We start from the raw sequence: 6,159 nt of genomic DNA on the forward strand, positions 1-6,159 counted from the left end.
TTGCAACGATTGCATCACTGGATGTACCTGCGCAGAAACACATAAACCATCAATTTTTTTATTCAAAAGTTCTACCTAATTCGATAATATGGTGACTACATCTAAGTTAAAAACACCGGCTACTTCTGTTGGCTTCATCCTCATGATTTACCACTAATAATGATTCAGTGACATCTCCTCTATAAACTCATAAGCCTCTTTAGGTGTTTTATTGTTCAGAGTACCATCGGATGATGCATCGATTAACTGCCTAGTTAAAGGGTTCAAACCATTGTAGAAGGTTTGAACTTGTAGCCATAGAGGTAACACATGATGAGGAGACCTTTTGAATAAATCTTATACCTCTCCTATGCATCATATAGAGTCTCTAAGTCAATCTGCACAAAGGAAGAGATATCATTCCTCAACTTGGCTCTCTTAGCCGGTGGAAAGTACTTTAGTAGGAATTTCTCGGTCATTTGATCCCATGTAGTGATAGAACCTATTGGTAAAGAGTTCAACCACTGTTTAGCTTTGTTCCTTAATGAGAAGGGAAACAACCATAGGCGAATGGAATCGTCAGAAACGCCATTTATCTTGAAAGTGTCACAGACTTCCAAAAAATTAGCCAAATGAGTATTTGGATCCTCGGTTTGCAAACCATCAAACTGAACAAATTGTTGTATCGTCTGAATAGTGTTTGACTTCAGTTTGAAATTGTTCGCAGTAATGGTGGGTCTCACAATACTCGATTCAGCCCCAGTTAGAGTGGGCTTGGCATAATCCTACATAGTACGAGGAATAGGATTCGCAGCAACCAAACGAGGTAGCTGATTATTCTGGTTATCAGCCATCTCCTCAATAATAATAACGTCCTTTTGCTCATCTACTGTACTTTATCGACTCTGCCTTACTTCTCTACGATTTCTACGAGCTGTACTTTCAATTTCACTATCAAACACTAATGGTTTCGACGGGTTTCTTCTAGTCATAAACTAAAGAAACCTACCAGAAGCATTTAAAAGAAAAATTAGAAAACAAAATATTAAACTAAAAACAAAAATAAAATGCAATAAAAATAAATGGCTAAATTAATAAAAATCGAATGTTCCTAATTTTTTAGTCCCCGATAATGGTGCCAAAAACTTGATGGTCACTAAAGTAACTATGGTTATGACAAAGGAAAGCACACCTATCAAACAATAAAATAACTATGGTGAATAGAGAATATCGTATCCACGAGGACTAAAAGTACTAGTAATTACTATTTTTCTATTATTTAGCCGATAAATTGGGATGATTGTTTTAATCTAAATTTACTAGTCTAAATTAACTAAGAACACGACAGAGAATGAATTAGGGAAATATTTGAAGATAACCAAAGAGAAAGACAATACCTAGGAAAGAATCCACCTAGACTTCACTTATTATTCCGAATCTGAATTAAAATAACTTATTCACTCGTGTCTTGATCCGTAGAAATCCCTAAATCATGTTAATATCTCTTTCGAAAGTAAGAACGACTGATCTAGGTTGATTAATCGAAATCTCTTTCTAATTGAAACCCCTATTGTTGCATTAACTCGATCTAAGGATTCCCCTATTATATTTAACTCTAATCCGGTAGATTTATGTCATTCTATTTCTAGGATTGCATGAAACTCCACTCAATTATGCTAGATTTATTATTAAAAAAGGATTTTTGCTCCACTAACATAAGAACATTAAACATGAATTAATATCCCTAAAATATTAAAGTACAAAATAAGCATACAGAATTGAGAACAAGAATAAAGTATTTATCCTATAATTTAGAAATCAAATAATAAGATTCATCATAGGTTTTATCATCCCTAGGTATCTAGGGAATTTAGTTCATAATCTAAAAAGAAAACATCTCGAAGTTAGAAAAACTACAAGACATAAATAAATTCAAATAAGCTCCGAAAGAAGTTAAAAGGAGATCTTCAATCTTGAAGGAGATCCGCTTCTGAGTTGGCTCCGATGGTGTTCTTCGAGTAATTTCTTCAATATTCTTTGCGTGCTCTTAAGTATTCTTCTAATTGTTATTTATAGACTTTAGAATGCTTAGGAAGTCTAAAAATTGGGTTTTTCAGCGTGTTTAGGAAACAAGGTGCGAAATCGACAAAGGCTAGCACATGGGCGTGTGGCTAGCCTGTATGGCTCACACGGGCGTGTGGCCCACCTGTGTGGAAATTCTCAGGCCATGTGGATGTTGAAAACAGCTCTTTTTGCTCGATTTTGGCTTGTTTTTGTTAATTTCACTCCCCTATGATCACCTAATTATAGAAAGATGAATTTAAAGGATTAGGACCATCAAATTCACTAATTTACATAATAAATCATCCAAAATTGCATCAAGAATAGGATTAAAAACATGTTACTTTTATGGCTTATCAGATGGAGTCACCATGTTATCAAACTAGGTAAAAGCACTTAATAAGAAAATTGATGGTTTATATCTTTCTACACAAGTACATCTAGTGATGCAATGCGATACAAATGGAGGTGGAATAAATAATCCAGAATGTTTACCTTTAGCTCCTAGCACAGAGAATGAGCAAATCAATTATATGGGTAATAATTCTAGGCCTCAAAATAACCTTTATAAAAATAACTAAAATGCAGGTTAGAGGAACCATCCCAATTTCTCTTGGGGTGGTCGAGGAAATCAGAGAGCACAACCCCCTTCGGGCTTCCAACAACCACTTTATTAGCAAGAGAAGAAGTTAAACCTTGAGAAGATGTTGACAAAGTTTATCTCAGTGTCAAAAACACATTTTCAAAACACTGAAGCAGCACTAAAAAATCAACAAGCATCGATTCAAGGGCTTTAGAACCAAATAGGTCAACTTGCTAAGTTAATTTCAGAAAAACCACAAGGTAGCTTGCCTAGCAATACTAAAACTAACCCAATGGAGCAGCTTCATGCAATTATTGTTCAAGATGAAGAAGGGTTAGTTGAATCTGAACAAGAACCGAGGAAAGAAATTGTGGTGAATAATGATAAGGCTATGGAAGATATGAAAGAGAAAAAGTCGATTGTCAAGGAAAATAAACCTCGAGTGTCATATCCTAACACGACGAAGAGAGACCACACAAACAAACAATTTGGTAAATTCCTCAAGCTTTTAAAGAAATTACATATTAAATTACTGTTTGTTGAAGCTCTTTCGCAGATTCCAATTTAAGTTAAATTTTTAAATAAGCTATTGGCAAACAAGAGGAAGATAGATGACTCATCAACCGTGGAGCTCAACGCAGTTTTCTTGGCCATTCTACAAAATAAACTACCTAACAAACTAAAAGATCTAGGGAGTTTTACTATTTCTTGTCTCATTAGTAGTTTAAATATCAATAATGCTTTGGCTGATTTAGGGGCTAGTATTAATGTTATGCCCTATAAAATGTTTAAACAACTAGGTCTTAGGAAACCCAAACACACTAGAATGAGTATTCAATTAGCAAATAGAACCATCAAATATCCTAGAGGTGTTATTGGGGATGTGCTTGTTAAAATAGATAAATTCATATTCCCCGTTGACTTTGTTGTGTTGGACATGAATGAGGGTACCATTAATTTTAGGTCACCCCTTTTTAGCCACTGGCAGGACTATTATTGATGTTGGTATGGGTAAATTAGTACTTTGTGTAGGTGACGAAACGATTACTCTCCAGGTACGTGATTCTGTGAAAGTCTCTAGTGAGCGAGATGATATGAAACATTCTATTAATGTGAGTAACCATGTGGCTCAACTTTCTTGGCAAGAAATCCCTCGTGAAAATGTAATGGAGCCAAGTTTCAGTAAAAGTGACAGAAATGGAACAACATATGAAGAGCGAATGGTTCAAATCAATAAACTAGATGAATGTCAAGCACATGTCAAGGAGAAACCAAAAAAGACACGATAAAGAGCCAAATCGACGCCATAATGAGCATGTGAATAGATTGAACCAACTTAAGGTTGGTGACAAAGTACTGCTAGACAAAACAGATCCACGGATATCTCATTTGGAGCTCGAGTCAAATGGGTCAAACCCATTTACGGTAATGGATTTCTTTCCATACAGTATAGTCGAGGTAACTCATTCTGAGTTCAGCACATTTAAGGTAAATAATACTCGATTCAAACCTTATTTTGGTAATAGAAGTGATAATAAGAAAGAGAAGCTTTAGCTCTATGAACCACCATGACCACGTGAATATAAGGTAAGTTGAGCTTTGAATCTAAATAAACGCTTCTCGGGAGGCAACCCAAGTATTTAACTTCTGCTAATTCTTTCAATTCTATTGCATGCTAAATTAAAATTTAAAAAATGTTTTTGATCCGCACGGCTGGACACACGGACGTGTCCCAAGCTGTGTGCACAATAAGGGAATCGATAATGAGTTACACGGCCTGGCAACATGACCGTGTGACAAACAGGGCTTGGACACACGTGCGTGCCTCAGGTTGTGTGCATATTAAAGCAGTTGACAAAGAGTTACATGGTGTGAAAACATGGACATGTAAATCACATAGCCTGGACACATGGGCATGTCCTTTGCCGTGTGAGCGTTGGGACTAAATTTTTACAAATTTTGAAGGTTACAAGGCCTGAGGTGGTCCACACGGGTGTGTCCTAGGTCGTGTGAGTACTGGAGCTAATTTTTCAATTTTAATTTTAAGTCAGTGAGTTACACGGGCAAGAGACACGGGCGTGTGTGAGACCGTGTGCCCAACACAACCTTTCACACGAACGTAAGAGAAGCGAAGGATAGCACATACGGCCTAGACAAACAAAAGTTTGTGCAACATGGCCTGGACACACTATCGTGTGTGCCACATGGCCTAGACACATGGGCCTATGTGAAGACTGGACTCGATTTTTTTGTATTGCACACTGGCGTGTGACACGATCGTGTGGCCCTGCATGGGTCGTTACACGATTATGTCACCCTTTCTCCCTACCTAACCATAGTCGCCGCTCTCCATAGCTCCAACATCTTTTTTGGCCACTGTCACCCCCATTCCGTCTTCGTTCGTCCCTTCTTCTTTCCCTTCCCTTCAACAACATATTCCCACTCCCTCACCATCATGCACATTCACCCACTTCCTCTCCCTTCTCCCTATTTTCGACCAACTCTGCCCCCATCCAAATCTCTACCCTTCCCTTTTGTACCCCATTGTCCTAACCTTCCCCATCTCTTAACCCCCGTCGCATCCTCTCCCTTAATCGACACAACCGCCTTCTTCCCTCACTGACGAGCGAAACCCCCTCACCTCAAAACCCAATTTTTCCCCTTTTCCCCCCTTCTTTCTCTTCTTTTCTTTTCACCCTTTATCTTCCTCCCCCATCAAACACCCTTCCCATTGCTATTTGTATTCACGCTGGCCAGCCGCCCATCAACCACCACCATCAATTTTCCCCATTTCCCTTATATTTCTCTTTTTTTGATTTTTAATTAATTTAATTTAATTTAATTTAATTTATTTAATTTATTATCTTTATTAATTTTTTCTTTCCTATGTGTTTTAGTATTATTCTTATTATTAATGCTACCTTTATTTTTTGATTCTCGTTATCATTATTAACATCATTATCACTTTTATTTTTAGTTTAATAGTGTCTATTTGTGTTCTTATTAGTAGGTTCTTTTCTTTTTATCTATTGATTATTATTATTTTCTCTTATTATTATTCTTTTTATTCTATTATTACTTTTTACTTTTCTTTTAGTAGTTGTTCAATTATTTTTCCGATCGTTGTTCATCTTGTGATTTTCATTTTAGTATGATTCAATTTTCGATTTGATTAAGTTTATGGTGTTGATTTTTTTTTACTTAGTTCTTATGTTGACATTTATCTATTATATATTCTTTTTAGGCACTATGACGAACACTAGAGGCAAGTCTAAGGTCACTGTCCCTGCTTCGAAAGAGCAGAATACTCTAGGCGTGACCACTTCGTCGGGCGCTGTCGCCGATGACCACCATCCATTCTTACAGTTTTCACAGGGTCCCTAGGAGAACCTATATCAGTAGCTCCAACAGTGTCCGTTTGGATTAGGCTGATGTATTGATTGGGCCGCTTTAGAGTATGTTCAGTTAGCTGATCGAGTCCACGCCATTATTGCTACAACTCCATGGGATTGGTTTTTCTCCATCATCGAGCACAC

At 37.0% G+C, this 6,159-nt stretch overlaps 1 non-coding gene across 1 annotated transcript; it reads left to right on the forward strand.

The window, feature by feature from the left end:
* Nucleotides 1-304: 304 nt before the first annotated feature.
* LOC128292545 (small nucleolar RNA R71) lies at nucleotides 305-410 on the forward strand. Its single transcript, XR_008282530.1, has one exon. It is a non-coding gene; the product is annotated as a small nucleolar RNA R71 (small nucleolar RNA).
* The last annotated feature ends 5,749 nt before the right edge of the window (nucleotides 411-6,159 follow it).

Source organism: Gossypium arboreum, chromosome 4, assembly GCF_025698485.1.
Source record: "Gossypium arboreum isolate Shixiya-1 chromosome 4, ASM2569848v2, whole genome shotgun sequence".
Taxonomy (NCBI): domain Eukaryota; kingdom Viridiplantae; phylum Streptophyta; class Magnoliopsida; order Malvales; family Malvaceae; genus Gossypium; species Gossypium arboreum.